The sequence below is a fragment of the Mustela nivalis genome, assembly GCF_964662115.1.
Source record: "Mustela nivalis genome assembly, chromosome: 1".
NCBI classification, from domain to species: Eukaryota; Metazoa; Chordata; class Mammalia; order Carnivora; family Mustelidae; genus Mustela; species Mustela nivalis.
The window spans coordinates 9,749,212-9,772,927 of record NC_139020.1 but is presented as its reverse complement, the minus strand read 5'-3'; the positions used below and the strand labels follow the sequence as shown (position 1 = coordinate 9,772,927).

Sequence of the window (23,716 nt, the reverse complement as noted above, 5' to 3'; positions counted from 1 at the left end):
CAGTAGAAAGGATTTGTTTAGCCAAGAACTCTTTTGCTGGGGACACTGTGTAATGACGTGAGCTTCTAAGGAGGAAAGAAGAAAACTTCAGCAAACATGCCAGTAGGGGCCCCACTTTTTGTCTGCACACATGGGGCTGAGTTGTCAAAGAGAGCCAGCTCCAGGGTGAGCTGAATGAAGGACAAACACTGTCCAGACTTCCTGGGGGATCCTGTCTAAGCCACCTGGGCAGACCCTTTCTCTCCAGTGCCACGCTGTTCTGGAGATCATGATTTAACAGGGGCAAAGGCAAGAAAGACATCGAGCAAAGTGCAAGATGTAGATTTCTTCCCCCTCACTAACCAAGCCCACAGGAGATTTCATTTCTTCTCTTTTGCCTCAGGCACATAGAGGCTAGCAATTTTCATTTGGTTCCTGAAATGATTTCCAAATCCTTCCCCCTTCCCAATTAGAGTGGAAATGGATTAAGATCTCTGGTTAACTCCTTGGATACTAGGATTGAGAAGGAAATAAAGTTACTTGGAAACTTAATTTCACTTTTGTGTGTTTTTCCCCCCTGATTAGGAAAAAATGAAGGTTGGAGTCATCAATTACCACCCCCCCCCAACAAAGACATTTCTTTAGAGAGAACATGATATTGCCTTAAAGGTAAAACAATAGAAGAAAAATTTCCTTAATGAGAATGTTATTCTGTTACTAGTGATCTTTATATTTAAAAGTGTTCTAGAATCCTTACTAGTAAAATTAGATATAAATTCAGACACAACCTAGGAAGCTATGCGGAAGCAGCAGTCGCAAAGGAGAGGAAGGCTACAGCACATATGGAATGTTCTCTTGGTTTTTACTAAGCTTGACATATCTGGGGAACTGAAAAAGAAAAGTGTCTAAGTATCTAGAAACAACTAGATCACCTGAAGCTCAACGAGTAGCTCTGTGCCCCGCCCCAAAACCCAGGGTTAAAAGAAAAAAAAAAAAAAAAAAGCTTCTCTTTATTGGTTTTTAAGATTTGGCACATTGAAATCCAAAGTACATATACCCCTAAATAGCGACACAGCAGCAATTGGGAACAAGAACCTTCTCTTTGCGGGAGGTTCTTTGCGTCCAGCAGAAGGAGGAAAGGCCCTTGTGACTTGCCTTCTAAGTCAGCATTCCCAAGAAAAGCTAAGTTTCCCTCTGAGACAAAATTCTGGATCTTTAAAAGTAAATGTGAGCCTTTTCTATTTTTAAAAAGACCACTAATGCATAAGCATAGATACGATTCAGTAGGTTGAGGAAATAATTTATCCTATCAGAACAACCTGGATAGCATTGACAGCAGCTCGTGGATGCATTGTATTTTGACTATGCTAGGCTTTCCCAGGTTTGGGGGTTCATCTACCTGAAGTCAAGAGATGAGATGGTTTGACCTCTGGGGGACCCACCGAGTGAGTGATCCTAGCTTGCAAGACCAGAGAAAGCTGGGGAATTGACTCATCAAAAAGGAAAACCTTGGGACGCCTGGGTGGCTCAGTTGGTTAAGCAGCTGCCTTCGGCTCAGGTCATGATCCCAGCGTCCTGGGATCGAGTCCCACATCGGGATCCTTGCTCCGCAGGGAGCCTGCTTCTCCCTCTGACTCTGCCTTCCACTCTGTCTGCCTGTGCTCGCTCTCGCTCTCTCTCTCTCTGACAAATAAATAAATAAAATCTTAAAAAAAAAAAAAGGGAAAGCCTTCTTAGTGCTAATAAGGTTCTGATGACTTAGCAAGTGTTATTGGGTAAATAATAATGGTCTCTAACAATGAGGGAGCTACTTCTGAGTTAGAGGTCTTGGGGCAGGGGCTTCCCATGCATTATCATCTCTAATCCTCTTAATAATCCTATTGAGTTTGGAACTCTGATCCCCTTCAGCTTCAAGGTTTAAGCAATTTGGCCTCATTGAGATAGAGCGCAAAAAGAGAGAATTTGACCAGGTGCAGACAGAAATCAGTCTCTGAATTGTGCGTGTTAGAAACAATGTTCTTCATATGTCTCAGGCAAGAAGTTTTCTAGACAATGACTTTCCGAAAGGACTACCTTTGTTCCTGAGAGGCAGCCTCGGCCCAGTTCAAGGGAGGTTTGCAAACAGGTCCACTCTAGATGCGTGGTGCAAGGAAATGAGCTGCTTTAGAGACACTGAACCCAGATAGATGGATAAATATTTCAGCGACTTTTCCAGAATGTACTTAAGGAGCAAAGTCCATCTCAATTTGGGTTTGAGCCCATGGCCTTATAGTTTAAATATAAAATGCATTAAAGCCCTTTATTTAGAGAGCCATATGCCATTTTTAGGGATCAGCCCCAGTTCTCCTTCTGACTTTATTGGGAGTACAATGCAAATAGGTGTCTCAATATTGTCATTAGTATTCATTATTTATTAGGATCTGATGGTATATTCAAAGCCCTGAGGGTCACAAGCTTCCTCCGGTGGAAGGCTTGACTCTCAGGACCGTGCTTCCTTAGTGTACATTCTCAGGGGGCTCGCTACGGAGTGAGAAGCCCACGACAGGAGAACCCAACTCAGCCCTCACCTATGGGCTGGGAACCCAGAGAAACGCATCATGACTTCTGATTTAGAAAAAGGCAGGACACTGCTGTGTAAAGTGTTCTGAACAAACGTAGATTGTGACCCACTAATTTGCTGTAAACTGAACAAAGTGATTATTATTGCTACAATAACAATTAAAGATAGGGAAGAGGAAGAAATAGAAGCAAGTAAGTGGAAAACAGAATTTTGCAAGTGGTGAGAGAAAGGATTGCATCCTGAAGTCCATCTTCTGACTGGCTGATTCAAGTCCTGAGTCATGCATATAATTCTCTTCTTACCCTCGCCTGCTCTTTGAAAACGTTTGAAAACCTCTGGCCTAACCACTCTTTTTTCTTTCTTTCTTGGTACTCATTTTGTGACGTGACTCAGTGTGCAACTCTCTGTGATTCTCTTCCTAACCACTCCGAGCCTCAATGGTCTCACTGGTCCTAGAGTCCCACCACTGTCAAAGTTCTCAAGAAGTCCAAGGTAAATCATAACTGCTGAAGAACTTTGAAAAACCAAACACACTCATCACGGGCAAAGGATCATTACAAAACAAACCAGGGGGAAGAGGTTTTGAAGGTCGCCCTTTTGTGGAATAACATCAAATCCTGTCGAGCGGTTGAAAACAGCCTCAGCAAATGCTTCGTATGCTCTGTTCATGAGAAAATAGAGAAAGGGAGCTCTGGAAGCGAGTGGTTTCTCCAAGGTCCTGCAACAGTGGCAGATCTGGGACCCCCTGATCTATTCGTTAGAGTCCTTCCCCAAAACTGGCCGCCGTGCCAACAGCCATGTTGTAACTTGTTGGAAAGAGAGAAAGAAAAAAAAAGACAGGATCTTGTGAAATTTTATTTACAGAAAATTTACAACTCATGAAGAGCTAAATTGATTTCTTCCCTTTCAAAGCGGTTTCCTGATTGCAATCACATAAATTAAACTCCGGCCCCGAAGAAGTTGCGGGGACCAAGTAATAAATCTCCAAGGAGCGATACGGGGAATCCTTTGAAAGTCTCAAGAATACCGCAGTGAAATGCAAACAGTAAATATTACTAATCTCCTGACTGAAATGTCAATTGCGAAGGGATTTTTTTTTTTTAAACTCTGTTGGAAAGGTGGAAGGAAGAATGTCTCTTTCCTCGCATTAATAGTCTAAACTGAAAGCAAAGGGGGAACCAAGCAGTGTCACCCAAATGTCCTGTTTGTCTCTCCAGGGGGAAAAGTGGGCTGGAACACAAGCTTTGCTGATCTGGCAAGGCCGTTGCTCAATGCTCTGTTGTGACACTATTTTAACTGTCACCGAGGGCTGGGACGGTGACTATTGCACCAAGTCCTCCGCAAGGTGCTTCCTGGGCTTTGAGACAGGATGGTTCGGGGGAGTTGCAATCTCTCTTCTTGTGGAGCAGATAACGCCTTCTGCTCACAGCCACTATCTTTGAGTGCTGACGCTGTAGATAACACGGTTGGTTTCTCACCCCCTGCCCAAGCCCTGCTTTCCTAATTGGTAGGTCTTTATTGCTAAAGTCTTTTGTGTGTGTTTTATCAGAGACATTTTATCATCTCTCTCCAAAAGTCCTTTGTCAAGGTCGGCCTTTGAACTTCTTTTGCATATACATTGAATGTGACAGATGATTCAGGGTATGTAAAAAGGCTTATCTATAATTCTGAAGAAAGAGGAACAGAGTCATGGATCTTTCTGCCCTAATAGATCTTCTGAGGGCCTGTGCGTGTGTGCAGGCTGTGTGTGTGTGTGTGTGTGTGTGTGTGTGTGTATGTGCATGTGTGGTGAGGGGCGAGAGGTATATCATCTTATTTATTTTCAAGGCATTATGCAACAGATTATTCCAGGCAAATACTTTATGCCTTTTGGTTTTATGCTCCTTAAATTCCCAAATGCTAAGGGCCAGCTTGTCTTGGATCATAGAAAGGCCCACCGAGGGCAGGGTTGACCTCACACTTGGCCAACTCCATGCTCCCTTCCTTGTCCTGCTTCTAGAGGCCCGCCAGAGTCTTCCTAAGACTCTCCCTCTGCATTCGTTTCGTACAGTGCTCCCTGGAACCAAGCGGCAACCCTTGCAGGACGCGCTCGTGCTTGCTCATGTTATTTATATCTCCTTTATGTGGAAAACAGATGGAATCCATTTGGATCCCATCAGATCGGTTTATAACTTAACCCCCCACCCCCCTGTTTCATTTTTTGCACGTCTGCTGTCAAACCCCAGCCTGCAACTGTGAAAATCATACTAGAAAGGAGGACAGAGCGGGACAGTCGAAGGGGGTGGCAGTCCTCCCTCTGGGCCCAAAGGCGGCCTCCTCGTGCCGCTCAGGAGCCGTAGAAAGCACGTTTTTATAAGGACCACATCATATTTCTTACAAAAAAAAAAAAAAGAAAAGAAAAGAAAGAAAGAAAGGAAGAAAGAAAAGAAAGCTAAGTGCTGTTCTGTTTGATGTCCTGCCCATCTCCAAAAGAAGGTGCGGAGAGTGGCGAGCTGCTCAGCGGGGTCAGGAGGGCTGGTCCTGGTGATGCCCCAGGGCTCTTCAGTCTGGCCCCGGCCATCTCTGCCACAGGAGGTGAGCTTATTTCATAATCGGAAAGTATAAAGGAGCAGAGAACTCTTCACAAGACCAAAACTCGATCTCTAGGAAGGCTGCTCCTCTCACCAAACTCCCTTAGCTCACCCCACATCTTTTCTCTTTTTCTTCCTCCTACTCTTCCTCCTTTATGCAACTATTACCCGCCAGGGGGTGAGGGGGCTCGGCCCGCGGGGTTTTGTGGTGTGAGGAGCGCCCGCAGGCCCACGCGGGTGTGGAAAGGAGACAACAAATTTCAGTTCTGAACAAATCAAGATGTACGTAAACTGGCTCTGGGATCAGCGTCCGCAAACCAGCACCAGCGCCTGCCTTATTCGTGGCCTAGCCCTGTCCTCCCCGCCGGCGCTTGGATGCCCCGCTCCCTCTGCACCGGCCATCCGGGGAAACCCAAACTGGCATTTGTGGGTCTGAGTCACGCCGTGAGGCTCCCCCGTGTCTGGCGAGCAAGCAACGGCCGGCCGAGGCTTCTCTTGCTTCCCCTCACTGGCTGGAGGGCTCAACGCTCTCCTAGCTCTTATTTTTCTTCTTTTTTTGTGACTTCCTGATCGAATCATCCATGATGGAGATCCTTCTCAAAACTTTTTTTTTTTTTTTTTTTTCTGGTGGGGAATTCAGTTAGAGCCTTCTGGGAACTAAGAACAAATGAACTCTCTCTCTGAAGTCAACAACTGCATATTGAAAGCTAAATGCAAACCCAGAAGTCCCTCTCCTCATTGGTCCTCTGGCTCACTCGCCCTGGACACTAGAGGGAAGCCTCCCCTTTCCCCCGTGCGAACCTGACAATTGCTCTGAAAGCACCGGACAGAGCCCTCTGCCCGCTGGACGGCCCCCACCCCGGCTGCCCTGGACATTACGGGTGCTGGGTGCTGCTTGGCTGCGAATCACACACTGATGAGGACTCCCACTGCACAGGTTAGGCACTTTGTTTCAATATCACATGAAACTGCAACACAAGACTTCTGAGGAGGGCACAGAACCCCTTGTTGGACTTTCTAGGCGAAGGGGAACTCGCAGACTGGAGTGGTGGGGGGAAAAGGAGGCTTCCTGATTGAACTCTCCCGTGGTGGTACAGGACCCGAGGAGATGAACAATAGGTGCTCCATAAAGGCTTGCTAGAAAGTTGGTAGAAATCAGCATCAAAAGCACATTTCTGGGGATGATGTAAGGAATAAAGGAAAAAAAAAAAAAACCACATACAATGCTGACAATCATAGGAACCAGTGTCTACGAAAATGGATAGCTTGCCCACAGCAACCCTGAGAGGGGCATCTTAGTCTCTATCAGATCAGGGAGGCGCAGAGAGATGGGGACATCCGTCAAGGTCATGCACCTGCAGTCACGTTTGGATCCATGAACCGATGGGGGAGGGGAAGCAGTCTGGATGGTGTTGGGCTTTTCAGTGGGGAAAATGGGCAGTAGCCCCTCTGGCCAGCCCCCTGCTGTCTAGTAGGCAGAGTCCATGTGAATAGGGTCATGTCTCTAACCAAATTCTCTGAGGGTTTTCCCGGATATTCAGAGCTCCAGGCTCTGGGTGAATAGACCCAGCCACCACTCCGCCGCACAGAAACCTGCGTTGCCCCTTAGCCTGCTCTGCCATGTCCTCTATCTGTCCTTCAGATATACCAAGCTCTTCCTGCCTCAGGACCTTGTCATGTGACTTCCCTCTGCCTGGATCACTCAGCCCCCTGGTTTTTCCCATGGCTGCCCAAATGTCATCTGTTAAAGCAACAGTTAAAGTGACCCTCCTCCCAGCCCCTGCAGCACCCATCCTATCAGTCTCCACACACTGATTGATTCTCCTCATTGCATTCGTCCTATTTCATTTCTGTTTGCTTATTTCTCATCTGCTTCCATCCTTCAAGGGAATGGGTGCTGCAAGGGAGAACCTCTGTCCCGTTCATTGCCGGAGAGCTCCTAGTATCTAGAAAAGTGCTTACAACTGTGTAGATTCTCAATAAATACTTTTTACGAATGAATGAATGAATGAATGAATGAGCTATAGCTGTCACCTCCTCTCCAGCCTGTTGCACCCTGAGTCAGCCCAGACATCTCAGAGTGAGGAGATAGCTGCTTCCAGGGGTTGAATAATGAAAACACACACACACACACACCCCAAAAATAAATTTCCCTTTGCAACTTGCTATTGAAATTACTGGGTTCCAGTAAGTCTTGGAGCCTGGGGAACCTCCCGTCTGTTTTACCCCTCTTGGTGCCTAGAGGGTTTGGAAGTTGACAGGGTCAATAACCTAAGAGGGTGCCTCAGAGTTTTGGACACAGTGATGACCACAACTGGACCGAAGTAGCAGGAGTCTGCTTCCTGACACAGTTTCTTATGCTCTGGTGACGCAAACGGATTGCTTTTCTCACTCCGATGGTAAAACATTTCTGGTCAAGTCAAAGGCAAAGAAACCCAGCAAGGAAGACTCATCAGTAAAGCCGCTGGTCCCAATGCCCCCTACGTGTCCCCCTCATTTGGCAACTGCAGACCACTGTTTCCATGGCTCTCCTAGTCTTTGGGGGTACAGGCTAAGTGGATCAGGAAGGGATTCTCTCTACATCTGGGGAATCCACATCTGATGTGACTCTGAAATTTCAGGTCAGTCTGAAATTGTTCCCAGATATATGGGACATATATAGATGAATGTGACTGGGTCTGGGCTAAATCTTGCTAGTTGATGGCAACAGGGGACAGGAGAAGGCCCTGGCCTTGGGGCCATACCTGCCTGGCTCAGTCCATGCAGGCAGGCATAGACTTGGCAGGTGAAGGAGGGAGCAGTGGCTCTTCATGAGCTTTTGCTGGGATGAGCGGAGCTCCAGGAAAGGAAGAATGCTTATAGAGCTCTGACTCAGGGCTGCCTGTCTGCAAATGGAGGGAACCAAGCAAATGTGGGCAGGTTTTCTGCAAAGATAGATGTACCATTTCGAGAGCCCAGGACTGAGAGTAGCATTCAGGACTGGGGCAGCGTTCAGAAGCACAGCAAGCTCCTGCTGCCCCCAGCATCTCATCCCAAGCCTCGTCACATTTTCTCTCGATCTGTCTCTTTTGGGGCACCCCTTCAACTTTGCCCTATTTTCAACTAGGCAGACTTTGCACCACCCCTTGACACAGGGCTTGGGTTTGGGGTGGCCGCGGGGGCCCTTCTGTTGTATTCTTTAATAATTCACATGGCAGCATTGTAGGAATACTCTTAACTGCTTCTTAAAAGTAATTAATTGATTTTCTGACATATCAGTTAACCATGTATTATACTGACACAAAGTTGTGTTTAGGTTTCAGGTTGAACCCAAGGACTGGATGGATTAAATTCACCCCAGAGTTTAGCTTCAGAGACTCTAAAAATATGCTTCTCAAAAGGAAGAGTGTTTTACATGGAGTGTTGTCTAAAAATCTAAACCATATGTCCTTTCTGGGCCCGTCAATGGGGTAAAATAAAGGTTTGAGGACGTGTAGCTGCTCAGACGTCGAACATTCAAGAGGCATGAAATAATCTAACTGTTACTCAATCCGCTCAACACCCCTAGATGAAAAGTCACCACGGCTTTTCCCGAGAATTCGCTCCGTTGGTGTGTAACAGGAGGAACTGCAGCCAAAACATGTTCGCTAAGGACTCTTGGAAGAGGCAGACCACTCTGCATAGAGAGGTCCTCTCCTTTTTGTAGCTGAGTTTGCAAGATCCATTCACGGCTGCCTGTGATGGAAGGAGTCTCCACAGGGAGGATTCCCATCAACGAGGCAGACTTTATTAATGGGGACATTAAGACACAGACTAGTTAAGTGGCTTGCCCTAGGTCATGCAGTGAGTCAGTGAAATGTTGGAAACAAGGACTTCCTGACATCTTGGCCTCTGTATGGATTCCTCTGCAGCAAGAATGGTGTAATGTTAATGCATTCCCCTGCCAGGGGGTCGCCATGTTTATTGGAACACCTAGGGTGCCCACTGCATAGAACTCCTTAGAGAAAACGTTCAGGGGGAGACAGGTTTCTTTCCTGCTCCTGATGCTGACTGCCACACAAGGATCCTGGCCTCTAGCTCCCCCTTGCTTGGTGCCCTGGGGAGTCTACGAGAAGAATGCAGCCAGGAACCCTCAGGAGGAGGGTGAGAGGGGGCCAAGTTCCCAGACCACCACATCCTTCTCCCAGACACATCCTGGCCTGGGTCCTCTTCGAGTGGTATGTTTGAGGTCCAACACTGGCTCTGTGGTGCCTGAGGCAGACAAGCAAGTCTGTCTACTTTTGGAGTTCAGCGTTGGGAAGCCTGCTGTTGATGCGTGTCTGAGCCCCATCCCACAATCTGGCTCTAACGGCAGCGATAGAGCTGGCCTCTTGACCTGCTTATGTCCCCCTCCTTTTTGTCTATCTCTTAATTAATTTGGAACCCAGAAAGGCTGCTGTTTATTGAAACTGCTTCAGTCTTCAGCATCCACAAAGAGATCTGAGCATCAAGCTGGGACATGTGGTGACAGGAGAGCAAGCCCCCTTGAACTTGATATACAGAGAGCTGAGGCTGGCTTCCTGGCTCTGCTCCTTCCCTTCCCTGCTCAATTAATCTACTCCCTTAATTTTAGAATGGGGATAATTCCTCTTTTCCAGCTCTGTTGTGAGGATTAGGTGAGATATGCTGTGAGACAATGCTTAGACTACATTTGGCCTATCTGTTTCCAATTAATGGGACTTGAACCATTTTTTACTGCAAAGCACCAAAAGAAAGATATATAAAAGTACTTAAATACCTTAAACATTTCCATATTTTTACTACATTACTTTTTACTAATTTGAGAATATCTTATGTTCTGACTAACACTTCCAAGGAGGAAACTGTAGCAAAAAAGTGAAAGACCACATGGAGACATGGGAGTGAACCTTTCAAGATGAAGGAGATGGAGAAATACCTCTCGGGTGAAGTCCAAGCTCATCAGGGATCTCATCCCACTGAGAGCTGTACTTGGCATTCCTTTGGTAATTATTTGAGTTACCACTCCTTTTTCCTTCCTTAGCCCAACCCAAGTGGGCACCGAGACTTCTGTTCATAGCACCTGCTTTGAATGCATGGAAGGGTTGTCAGGGTGCGCAGCAAAGGGAATCAGCATGTTAAAATCATCTACGAAGCATTATTTGCAAATGCACAGTGTTCTGATTAATACACATGTGACTATTTCAATTGTGCCTATTACCTTGTTTGTTGCTTCTTGGCAAAGTAGAAAGTGTTGTCATACTAGAGAAATAAGTATAAGAGATCAGTATTATTTAGGTAACTCATTTGAGAATCGTCTTCAAATTTTAACCCTTGCAAATTCCAGTTTTCTAGGTCCGTGTTATTTTGCTGACATGGAGAACAAACGTTAACATTATAAAAATATGAAGACAAGCATCCTCAGGAGCCTGAAGTGTTGACTACCAACAGCGTCTTCACATTCTTAATCTGGGGAAGTAAAAAGCTTTTACCCAGAGACGTAGGTTGTCTTCTTTACTTTTTAAAAGTATGGTAACAAGACATCCAAGGCAGATTCAATAATGCATATTCTGAAAGTTGTTTAGGTAAAGAATAGATGGGGATTTTGTAGGGGGATTGGGGAAGGTGACATGAATTATTTATTGTGACTCTAGAGATGGAGGAAAAGTCTCAGGATTTTGCTGGTCACCGATTGATTTTCTGACACAAGTGAAACGAAACTCAAGGGGCCCCTTGCTATTGTACGTCAGACACATGTGCCCCTGTGAAATGAAGAACTGCACATCTGGGGCTAGAAGTTTGTGTCTCTGGGGTGGGTAGGGAGAGGTGGTGATTTTTGCTGCCTTATAATTAATACCTCCTATAAAGTTCTCAACGTGATCAACAAATTAGGAATTCCGGATTCAAGTGATGAAATGCAAGCCTTTCTCTTGTGCAAAGACCCACACCAGCCATTCCTGGAGAGGAAGAGTGGATGAAGGTACCACCCCAAATCCAATGGATGCTCAGTCTCGTAGGGTTGGTCACCAAATACTGACCATTTGATGCAGAATGCCATGAATGTAATCATGGAGATACAAACCACGTGTTGGGGGGCACAAGAAAGAGGAGCGGGGAGTTCCATCTGGAAAGACTGGGGAGTTCTGAGGAGGAGAGCATGGGAGAACTGCGCCTGGAGGGAGTGGGGTTTGGGGAAGAGAATTTAGGATAGTTCTGTGACCTGAGCAGAGGAAGCAGGGAAGCACAGAGGATGTTCCGAAATCCTGCTTATAGGATGTGGCGGCAGCCTGAACAGGCGTGGGATGGCGAAGGCCCAGGAGGGACATGGGGCTGCAGGGAGGCCAGCCTCAGGAAGGGGCAGGGTTTACAGAGCACTGACCGTGGGCTGCTAGGCCCTGAATCAGTCCTGTATTTTTTGTGTTATTCTAACTGAATACTCGCAACCATTCTCCGAGAAATACAGCATGATTTTTCAAATTTTATACATAAAGTAGCAGGTCTCTATAATGTCAATAATATACCCAATGCCACCCCGAGGCAGGTGGGCAGAGGCTGTTAGAGGCAGCACGGCCCTAAGCACCGTCATGCTTCAGGGACCATATCAGCGATCAGTGAGAAGGATGAGCTCTAGTGGGTTGAGGATGGAGGCCTAACAACCATTAGGAGATCCAGCAGTCCCCTTGGTGAGGAGGCCATGACCTCCAGGAAAGAGGACACAGATGGAGAAGATGAGGTGGGAGAGAGGACTCAGAACTGTGGAATTAGACACTGGGGTAAGGCTCAGAGACGGATGTCTGAGATTTTAGTCCAGGGGACAGGCAGATGGACAAAACCCATGTTACGAATAAGTGGCCCTTGGTTTAACTAAAAGAATTAGAATTCTGTGTTAGCGTCCTGCACTCTAACCCTGGGAGCATGAGCCTTTGGTTCTTTGGCAGTAAAAAAAGCTGGACAGAGCTATAGCCCTAAATCTAACCAAGGACACTCCCACTAATGAGAAACATAATGAAATGGTGGCATCTCTTGATCTCTCTCTCTCTTTCTTGGTAGAAATATCTCACAGAAGGCAGATGTAAATGTGAGCAGAGAACAGAAAGGCAACAAGAGAGGAAAGAGCCTGGAGTGTTTAACCCTCATTTTAGTTCAGGAACGAAGGAGGGCCCTGGTTCCTTGCAAGAAAAGCAAACCACTCACCATCACAGGAAGTTGGAATCAATTTGTAAGACGCCTGAACTGGACTCCAGACGCATAACCAGAGGAATAAGAGATGGCTATAAAGACCTTGGCTTTGACCCAAGTTATGATGCTTTGTCAAGGTCAGGTTGATGTGCAAATAATTGGAGTTTTTCCCTGGAGGGTCCTCATGAGATGGGAAACACAGGGGATGACAACAACTTTCACCTTGAAAAACTCTTGGGGAGATTTCTCAACGTAAGTTTACAACAGCCATCCTCTCTGTTCTAGGAGTTGGAAACAATCTGGCCCATCACCAACCTTGCAGGATTAACATGTGTGCTCAGCGAAGCAGTTATCCCTAGTCACTGGGGGTATGTGGAAGCATCTATGTTTATTGGATTATTTTTATATGCTTATATGCTGATATGCATTATATATATGCTTATTTTATATATTGTGCTCTCTTATGGATGTCCTGCTTGTATTCTTTATTGAAGAAATATCATGGCTTCATAATCATGAGGGCTATACTGTAAATCTTTCACCTGTTTAATAAATTACATGAAATAAGATGCATTAGATATATACATAAAATTACAATGTATTGATTTTGAGTATTTTGAGATATACTCTAATGCTTAGAATATGCCAGAGACTGTTGCAATGTATCAATTCATTATAAATTAATATATCAATTCCTTTCCCACTCATCCTGTGAGCTTTATATTATTACCATCCATATTTTATAGACAAGGAAACTGAGGCACAGAACTGTTGATTAATTTACTTACTACAGTCACATAACCAGTAGAGTTGGGATTTGAACCTAGACATTTTGGCTCCAGAGCACATACTCTTTTTTTTTTTTTTTTTTTTTAAGGATTTTATTTATTTGAGAGAGAGATGGAGACAGCATGAGACACGGGGAGGGGTAGAGGAAGAGGGACAAACAGATTCCCTGCTGAGCATGGAGGCCAAGGCAGGGCTCGATCCCAGGACCCTGAGATCATGACCTGAGTCAAAGGCAGACACTTAGCTGATGGAGTCACCCAGGCACCCCCAGAACAAATACTCTTAATCAGTCTCCTGAAGCGTCTACTCTTTATGTCAGTTTGCAAGTTCAGTCTTTGAAGAGTGATAGCCACAGAGCAAAGGGACCTCTGATCTAGTGACCAAAGAGGACCTAGAGAAGTAAACTCATTTAAGATTGCATTTGTCATCTATGCCCTTTTGGTGGAGACCAGATAAAGGATCTACCCAATTTTTTTTTTTTGACTCTTTGAGTTATTGGCCTACTATACTATCTTGCTAGCTTTGGATAAAAGCCCCCATTGCACCACTGGCCTGTCCTTTGCATCACTGGGTCTGGTGGGCTGCCCTCACCCCTCAGGGGCTTGTTCTTTACCACATATCTGGCACACACCCAGCAGAGCCTAACTCTTCTGGGGGAAAAATGATTTACCAAATTAGCATGGAGTTAAAAATACTTCCTTCTTCGATTGGGTGGTCTCCCTGTAGAACTGAAACAGAATTAGGTCCAGGAAGTGGCACATATTTTGGAAACTGACGTTTGATAGTGGAGTATTATTAGACTCAGTGCTTTGGCCCTAAACAAGCTTTGTGCACCTTTAGGAAAGACTATTTCAGATGAATCTTTTAAAATGTGAATCATTATAAAGAGAATGTGTGCACTCTGTCTTCGTGTTATATTTTTGGAACATATTTGAGAAATAGATTTAAGTATTTGCTCCTTCAACACATCGTTATGAGCTGGTGCACTTGGCCAGGCACTATTTTAGGAACTTGAATGAGAACAGTGACCAAAACAACAACAATAACAAGAACAAAACCTCCTCTTTGGGGAAGCTGATCCAGGTTTGGGTTCAGATGGCAACATCTGAATGAATCCAAATTCTATGTTTCATGTGTGGACAAAGGAAAATGACCATTCTTAAAGACTAAAATGGTCTTCATCTTTGGAAACTTGCCTTTGTATCATTGTACCAATTTTGAGGACCCTCAGTTCTTTCCTTCCATGGATATATTTTAGTATCTTAACACATTCTATGGCCTATTCCTAGCCTCTTCTATAAATGTCTGCTCCTTTCAGTGTTTCCTTAGACCTCAATGAAAGCTTTCCTCAAGACCCCAGGCTTCCCTCCATCTAATGTAAATTATGACCAAGTCATCATAGATGGTGAGTGTCTCCAGGTTCTGGCCAAAGAGATGAACCAGAATGAAAGCATTTGTACCTAAATTAAGTTGATAGTCCAAAATTTGTCTGTTTTAATCATATCATCAAGAAAAGGCCATGGTCTTAGGGCCCTGGGTGGCTCAGTTGGTTAAATTTGGGACTCCTGACTTCAGCTTAGGTCATGAGCCTGGGTCGTGAGATTGAGCCCCATGTTGGGTTTGGTTCTCAGCCAGAGGTCTGCTTGAGATTCTCTCCCTCTGGCCCTCCCCCTAAAATAAATACATCTTAAAAAGGGAGCCAAATCCAAAGGGAATAAAAACAAGATATTAAAGAGATATTTGAACTCCTATGTTCATTCCAACGTTATTTATAATAACTAAGATAAGGAAACAATCTAAGTGACTATCAATGGATGAGTGATAAAGAAAATGATTTTATATATATTATTCAGCCATGAAAAAAGAAAGAAATCCTGCCATTCGCAACAACATGGATGGACCCTGAAGGCATTCTGCTATGTGAAATAAGAGACACACACACCAAAAAAAAAAAAAAAAAAAAAGAGAGATAAGTACTGTATGTATAATTTATATGTAAAATTTTAAAAAAGACCAAATTCATAGAAACAGAGAGTAGAAAAGTGGCTGCCAGGGGTTGGGGTGGGGGGGTGGAAATGGGGAGAGATTGTGAAAGGGTACACATGTTCAGTTACAAGATAAAGTTAAAGGATCTTTAAAAAAAAAAAAAAAGAAAGAAAGCATTTGAGGCTCCTATACCACCTGCTAAGGAAAAACTTTCAACTAGAAACATGAGAAGAAATTCACTAATTTTAGACCAAACTGAGTAGTCAGTAAGAAGCCTACATGAGCATCTCCCACTTTCCTATTATTTAAGCTGTACGTAATAATTATATTCTTGGGCATACCTGAAAACATCTTTGGGTGTGAATCTCTGGAGAAGTCTTAACTCTTTGCAGAGTGAAGGCACTATCCAGTTCACACATAAAAAACCCAGGGATGCGTTCCTCTCCCTATTCCCCTGATCCTGTGGGTGGGGGTCATTTTATAATGTTCACACCGGCAAGTTTTTTGGATAAAAACTCTTTTCGTATAAAGCCCAGGAACTAATTAGATATTCTTTTTCCCCCTAGTTCTTCACATGGCAAAATATGTATCACATAAAATTTACCACTTTAAACATTTTCAAGCATACAGGTCTCTGTGAGATTTTGTACATTTCCATTGTTGGGCAACCATCACCACCAGGATGCACCAGCATTGGTTCCTGCTTTTGAAGGTGACAGATCTCTAAGTGAGGGGTTCTGCAAGGTGTGCACAAGATTAGGGAGGGAGGGAGAACAGCTCTTGTTTAGCATTCCTACGTGGACAGGGGAGGTTTTGAGCAGTGGTGATACCAGAGGAACCCATGGGATGTGCCATCCCTGGGTTAGGTACTTAACACATGTTATTTTGTTCAGTTTTATGAAGTAGGTTCTTTACTGTTCCTGAATCATAGATAGGGAATCAAAGCTTGGAGAGGTTAACTAATTTGCCCAAGGTCGCACACCTAGTAAGCAACACACCACTTTGTAGCTCTTAACTGCTCCATTATACTGGTATTTGGAACCACAACTGACAAGGTAGGGAAGGGGGGCTTGCAGGACATTCCAGGAAGAGGGAGCAGTAAGCTGGACACACGGACTTAATAAGAAGCATGAAGGAATTTGGAAAAATGCATGTCATCCTTTCCAAGTGCCTTAAAAAGAGGGTTACTACCGATGTCTGCTAGATACCTCCAGTGGTGACGTCTGGCAATGAGTCCCTTGTTTCCCATCTGTCCTTCTAAGTAGCATGGCATCTGGGACACCCAGAGACACCGGACATTAAGAAACTACAGGATTGGGTCCAGTTTGGGTCCCTGTTGCTCAGAAGATTTTGGCATAAACAGATGGAAAGCATCAAAATCATTTCTGCTGCATAAATATGTAACTACCATAGATTTAATGCTTGCTGTAAACCAGGCACTAGTCTGAGTACTTCACATGCTAACTCTTCACAACAACTCTTAGCTGTGGGTTCCATGATCATTCTATTTAATTAATTAATTTTTCAGTAAGCTCTATAGCCAGCATGGGGCTTGAACTCAACCCTGAGATCAAGAATCACATGCTCTACCAACTGAGCCAGCCAGGTACCCCATGAATTCCAGGGAAAATAAGAATTCGTTTATGGTCACATAGCTAGGAATCGGCAGGGCCCTGATTTGAAGTATATGGAGATCAAAAATAATTGTAGATGGTCATTATAAATGTGCTACTGTGAGTCAGACCCTAAAAGTCACATTTGTCTCACGGTGATATAGTGAAGTTCTTGTTTCGCCCTCCGTGAGACCTTTTACCCTCGGCCGTTAGGACAGATGGCTGTAAAGTTCAGTGCGCTCAGAAAGAAAAGTAAAGACTATCAGGCACCCAGGAGCTGTTAATTCCCTTTCATCTTGTGCAACAGTAAAGATGAAATATCTATATTTAAAGTGTGTTCTTTAAGAGGTGGGTTGTCACTGTCCGTTAGCTTTGTGGTTACCATTTCTTTCCAGTTCACAACTGGGCTTCTGAAGAAGCTAATTGGTGAGTCCTGTGTGCCCTGAGTGCCAGTTATATACATTTTTAAATTGTGATGTCATGAAAACCCGTGACAAGTCTTAAGAGTCAGAATTTGGGGGCACCTGGGTGGCTCAGTCCTTAAGCATCTGCCTTCCGCTCAGGTCATGATCCCAGGGTCCTGGGATCGAGCCCCATGTCCGGCTCTCTGCTCAGCGGGAAGCCTGCTTCTCCATCTCCCGCTCTCCCTGCTTTTGTTCCCTCTCCTGCTGTGTCTCTCTCTGTCAAATAAATAAATAAAATCTTTAAAGAAAGAGTCAGAATTTGTCCACAAAATGAAATTCTAATTATAGTTGTTACTAAAAAAAGAAAACAAAACCCAACCCCTAGTTGTTAAGTGACCAGGGGAATTCAAAGCACTCATGTGTAAGGCTGAGCTTGTGGCCAGCCCCATCCCCACTGCATTTCTTATATTCCTTATTTCTGTGAACAGCAATTCTGTCTCCCATCACTCAAGGGAAAAATCTCCATTTTTTCTTTCTCAACATTGCAACCTTGTCAAAGAGGGAAAAATCTCTTCTTTACGGTTGGTTTATGTGCAGTACCTTCTTCCTACCACCAGTGTTTCTTTCGACTGCTCATATAATCTCTGCTTTACTTAGGGCAGTCCCTACATCTGGACTTGACACCACCTTTCCATCTTTCGTGATGCTACTAAACCATGTCTCTCAAATTCAAATCTGAACTTACTTCCCTGCTCGAAATCTTTCTATAGTCCCCACTGCTGGAGGCCCCGCTCACTGGGGCCTCTGCCCATGCCTTCCATTTTCCTCTTCTTGAACCCGATACTCTTACTGATGGACTCTTCTGTTTCCTCAGCATGTGAAGCCATTTCACAAGAAGGGCCTTCACGCATCCTGACTCTCCCTCGTGTGTCTTTCCCCTCGCCCTGTGATGCCTCACTTTTCTTCACAGCATCGTCTTCAGTCATCAGCTCCTCTTTAGATCCTGGCCTTTTGGGCCACCCCAGTTAGGCTCATCTCTTCATCTCCTTCTAAGTCAGTTCAGTTACTTTTCAGTACATGCCTGGGACCATTTGCAGTACTAGGCTCTGTGTTGAGACTATGGAGATGAGTGTGGTGCAGTTCCTGTTCTCAAGGCAGACAAGGCTAATAGTCAATATTTACTAGGTGTGGTGGTGACACAGGATGGGTGGGGGCTAGTACCCTAGGGGGGACTCAGGGTCCTGCAGTTAGATTGTCAAGGTTGGGCTTCTGGAAGAATGATTAGGGAATTGATTGGTGGCAGGTAGCGGGAGTGTAAGAGCTGAACAGGAGATGGTTCAATTAGAACAAGCAACATGTCCATAGTGTGGTGTGAAATAAGAAGGTGTCTGGGGACTTTTGCATGGCTTGGCATCATGGAGAGAATCTCCTGTGGCATGGACTCAAAGAGGAGGGTAGGATCCAGATGGAGAAGTACCTCGTTTATTATGCTCAAAAGCTTACATTTTGTTCCTTTTCCTAGAATGTCCACTTCTTTCCCCATCTACCTTTCCCACCAACATCAATCTAAACACAATGAAATTTTAAACTCTTCCCAAACTATCTCATCCTTCTAGAATAATTCTTTAAATTTTTGTATCATTGATAGTTGGGTGATAGATCTGAAAACCCAATTACACAGATCTTTTACTGTTCTCTAACTGAGTAATATGAGTTTCTTGCTTCCTCAATATTATGGATTGAATTCTGTCTTCCAAAAAGATATGTTGAAGTCTTAACTACTGATGTCTGTGAATGCGACCTTATTTGAAAATAGGTTAAGTGCAGCTATAATAAAGTTAAGATGATGTCATTAGTGTGGGCCTTAATCCAACATGAGTGGTGTTTCTTTATGAGAAGCAAGGAATGCTATAGGAAGACACAGCATGGTGAGAAGCTACATGATGTCAGAGGCAGAGATCAGAGTGATGCAGTTGCCAGCCAAGGGATGCCAAGGATTGCCAGCAACCATCAGAAGGTAGCAAGAGGCAAGGAAGGATTCTCACCCCTTAGGGGAGGGTGGACAGCCCTGCTGACACCTTGATTTTGGACTTCTAGCCTCTAGAAAATGTGAGACAGTAAATTTGTTGCTTAAAGCCACACAGTTTGTGTTCCTTTGTTACGGCAACCCTTGGAAACCAAATATCCCACTCAATTGTCAGTTCCTTAGAGATCAAAAATAGATGGAATATTTTAGTATGATTACAGAACAACTCAGAAAGGTGTTGATTAATTGCAAAATAGGTATGTGAAGTGGAGGTGGGAGTTTGCAACAGTCAGAAGGCACAGAGTCCTCTGTATTCCCCAAAGGCCAGAGCTGTAGTGAGCTTGACTTGTGTATCTCATTTGCTGTGGAAAACCTGCATTTCTCTGCTACTGAGCCATCCTCTTTTATGGTTGTTAAAAGCAAATAGGACCGAACACATACACAATTGTTAATGGAAGTTACCTCTACCGTGTGATACTTTGAGTAATTTTGATCAACTTTTTGCTTGGTTGTATTTTCTTTTTTTTTTTTTTTTAATGTTCTCTATTTCTTTGAATCAGTATTTTATTTTATTTTATTTTATTATTTATTTATTTTTTTAAAAAAATTATTTTTTATATTTCTTTTCAGTGTACCAGAATTCATTGTTTATGCACCACATCCAGTGCTCCATGCAATATGTGCCCTCCATAATACCCACCACCAGGCTCACCCAACTTCCCACCCCCCACCCCTTCAAAACCCTCAGATTGTTTTTCCGAGTCCATTTTTTTCTAATTTTAATAAAATGCCTATATATTTCTTTAATAAAAGATATATATTCTTATTTTTATTTTTTAAAAAAGATCTATTTCTGGGAAAGGTACATGTTTTGTGTGCCCAATATTAGAGACAGCCCATATTTATTCTTGATTGATTAAATCTGTCAGCATTTTGATCCACAGCAAAAACAAACGTGGGTTTTTCTAAAGCTCTTTGGGGTTTCTCGTAAAGCAGGCTTTTTAACCAATGTTTTGAGCATATCAGGTTAAGGTATGTGAAACAATCTCTCCAAGTGGGATTTAATGTAATGCAATAAGAAGTGAAGATTTAATAGAGGATTTCTTTCCTAAGCAAGGGAAGAATCAGGTGGTTGTTTATCCTACTTTGTATTAGAGCGTTTAGCTCGTACTATCAGCCAGACAGATAAAATGGATACTCCCTGAAGACATCAGCACCTTACACAGAAAATCAGAGTTACTCAAAAGAAAAACACAAGGGCAGTGAGAGATGCAGGTACTGTCTGGAAAGGGTGGTTCAGTAGCACAGGAGAGGTTTCTCCCACTGCCTCTTTTCCCCCAGAAGTCCTGGGCTTTCCTTTTAGCTAAAGTGCAGTCACACAGTCAGCTGCTGGAATTAACATTTACTTGCTTAGCCAGGAGTGGGTGAAAAAGTGTGCTCTAAGCATTTCAGAAAACTTGACTTCTACTTTATTAGGGCAGGGAGAAAATCCTTAAAGAAAGTGAGCCCATTATAAAACAGAATTTAAAGGATGCCAACGCAGGAAAATAACTCAGTCTTGGGACACACCACTAAAGAATTAATGACAAAAGGTGGGGCTTCAGCTTTGTTTTGTCTTGCCACACTCCCCATAACATAGAAGGCCTGAACACCAAGCCACAAGTGTGGTTTCTTGGTTTGGGCACGCAAGTGTAGGGGAACTGGACACTCATTGTGAATTAGTTTCTCCTTTGGTGACTCTTACCCCTGAGTCAGTTAGTTTTCCAGAGATGATGCTTTGTTGGGGATAAAAGATGGCTGGTGGCATGCAAATGTCCTGTGCCAAACGTGATCTCCCTTGTTTTCTGTGTCTTGGGAAGGTGGGACAGCTTATTTCTCCTGAGGCTTTTGCTTTGACTATCTATGATTTGCGTGTGTATTTGGACTCTGAATTCATTAAGGTTCTCTTGCCTTGCCTTGACCATTCAGTTTTTGACACCAGTGGTAATTTGCAAGAGTACAGTACCATACCATGGATATTCAGGGTGCTATTAGAATTGCTTAAACATAGAAAGTGACATGCAGTACGTATCTGAAACATGTTTTCTGAAAAGAGCTTGCTTTGGGGACACAATCAAATTGGATATTGCATTGAAGATACTAGGGTTTGACTCTATCCATAGTTAATGGATAGACTTACCAGCTAGCTCTAGTAATGTGTCTTCTAGAACAGTGATTCTCAAATTTTATTGCAAATTATGATTACTTGGAGGATTATAAAAATCATAACGCCTGGCTATTTCTCAAACCAAATTAAGTCAGAACTTTTAGAGGTAGAATCCAGGGCCTGGTATATTATAAAAACTCCCCAGGTAATTCCAGTAAGTAGCCAAGTTTGAGAAGCATTTACTGCCTTACAGCTATAATATCAGTAAGTAGCCACTAGTCCTACATATAATGTAATTTAAATAAAGTTGCAATAGCCAAATTTCAAGCACTCAGTAGCCAAGTGTGTCTAATAGCTAGCATACTGAACAGTGTAGAATTATAGAACATTCTTTTCATTGCAGCAGTTCCCATTGGTCAGCATTATTGTACACTCTGGAACCCTATTATGTCTCATTCTTTCATCTGAATAAATAATGAATGACCATACTGTTAGTAGGATTTTAAGGAAAATGTTCTGGGCATCCATAATTTCTCTATTTTGCCACCCATCTCTGAAGGGGTCAAGTTCCAACAAGAAGGCTAATTAAAATCATTTAAATTTTTCTGGCCAAAGCTACATTCTTCTTGGGAGGGAAAAAAAAATCTGATATACTGGCCCAAACAGTAGGGTACTTTCCTGAGTCCATGGCTATGGTTGGTGCCCATGGGAATTGCTAAGCTCATTGGAGTGGATAGTTCCCTCAGAATGCACCAATGGGTTCTGGGGCTCAGAAAGGCCCTGATATCTTGAATGTTTACTTCTCTAGATCTCTTTGGGATCTAATTTTGTGAACAAATGTTCTTTAGAAAGTAAAGAGGATTCTCTGCCCTGAATCCTTGGATCTGTGAGGAAGCATCTAGCATGTTTCCTTAGCCCAACTCTGTGCCTCTCACTGAAACAACTTGACATACACACACACACACACACACACACACACACACACACACACACACAAATAGGTGAGAAGCAGATTTCCTCTCAAACTTAGGAATGTAAATTATTAAGTGTAATCCTTAATTAGGAAACTCAGATATATAAATTAGGGATCTCAGTAACCTGCTTGACATCATCATAATGTATTTATTAAGGGGTTTGAACCTAAAAATGCTCTTATGGCAACGCTATAGGTTGACCATCTCAGGGGAAAACACAAAGCGGAGTTCAGTGGTTTACCTGGAAATAGCACAGCTTTGATCATTTGACTCCATTTGAACTCAGAGAAATAGATTTATATCTGGAAAAAAAATTTTTGGTGTGGGGGGGTGTGGGGGCCTATTAACAGAGAAAGAGGTTATTCACATGGGAAGCTGATCTTTCTGCTCCTTATGACACATTCTGAAATATTTGTTTTCCTTTAATGGAGCTACCCTAAGCTTCATGTTCCCCAGGGCACCCAGATCCGTCTCCCCATGGAAAGACATTTGGCTGAGCTGTTTGTCCAGCATTAGAGGGATTGGTTTTAATAAAATACCAATGAGGAAAGAGTGTATTATTGGTCTGAGGAAAACAAGTGACATGAACACAAACACTGGTTCTTCAAGAGATGAAGCTAAGAACCTCCTCAAGGACCTACCTTAATAATCTTTACCCAAGTCACCCTCCTGCTGTTCTTTTCTGTGCCTTTCACTCTACACACACACACACACACACACACACACACACACACACACACACGATGTGTGTGTGTGTGTGTGTTTGTGTGAGACTGTGGTGGGTTCTTTAGAGCTCTGGAAAGTGCTTCCTAGGGATTCTTTAAACTTGTCATCCTGGAAAATTCTGAAACTCTTCCACTATTGAAATATTCACATACCCCCTTTTAAGTATTAATCACTGTAGTAGATACAAAGAAGTATCAGATGCAATTCTTTGACCTTTAAGGATAAGTGAGGCCTCATATGTGGACAGAGTTACTCAGTTCAGAAGTCTTACCCATTTCTTTCTTGAGTTTTAGAAAGAAGATGATAGTTTTTCTCCTGGGAACTATCATGACTGAACCTGCCGGGCAATTCGCGTTTACTATCCTTAGAGTTGGCCATGCATTCTCCGCGGCAGTGAACAAAGCTGGTTGGGAATTCGTGAGAAAATCCCCATCTTTGTCATCCACTTGTTTGGGTTGGAATCAGATGAGTTTTGTTGTCTAGTAATAGGATTATCTAATTTATCTCAGAGTTGTTCGTGTGATTCTTGGAGCCCAGTATCCTGATGAATGTATAAAAGGAATTTGAAGTGGTTTGTGGAAGTTGTCCTTACACACCTGTGGCTACAGGTGACTCACTCTCTTAAAATTCCTCCAATAATATTATTATTTTTCTAAATGTCTGGAAAGTAGCATCTTTGTTTGCTAGGGATTGTTTACATTTGAAAACAAGTTAATCAACTTTTTTTTTTTTTTAACTACTAACAAAGCAATTGAATAGTTTGAACCTGAGTTGGATTCTGGTTTGTT

The 23,716-nt window shown here is 43.5% G+C and overlaps 1 protein-coding gene and 1 long non-coding RNA gene across 15 annotated transcripts in view; one reads left to right on the top strand and one right to left on the bottom strand.

The window, feature by feature from the left end:
• The window catches only part of RUNX1 (RUNX family transcription factor 1), a 264,361-nt gene that overhangs the window by 108,752 nt on the left and 131,893 nt on the right, over positions 1–23,716 (bottom strand). The gene's annotated exons all lie outside the window — the stretch shown is intronic.
• On the top strand, positions 10,433–12,846 carry LOC309860765. The gene is made up of 2 exons (XR_014309613.1): positions 10,433–11,065; positions 12,136–12,846. It is a non-coding gene; the product is annotated as an uncharacterized lncRNA (long non-coding RNA).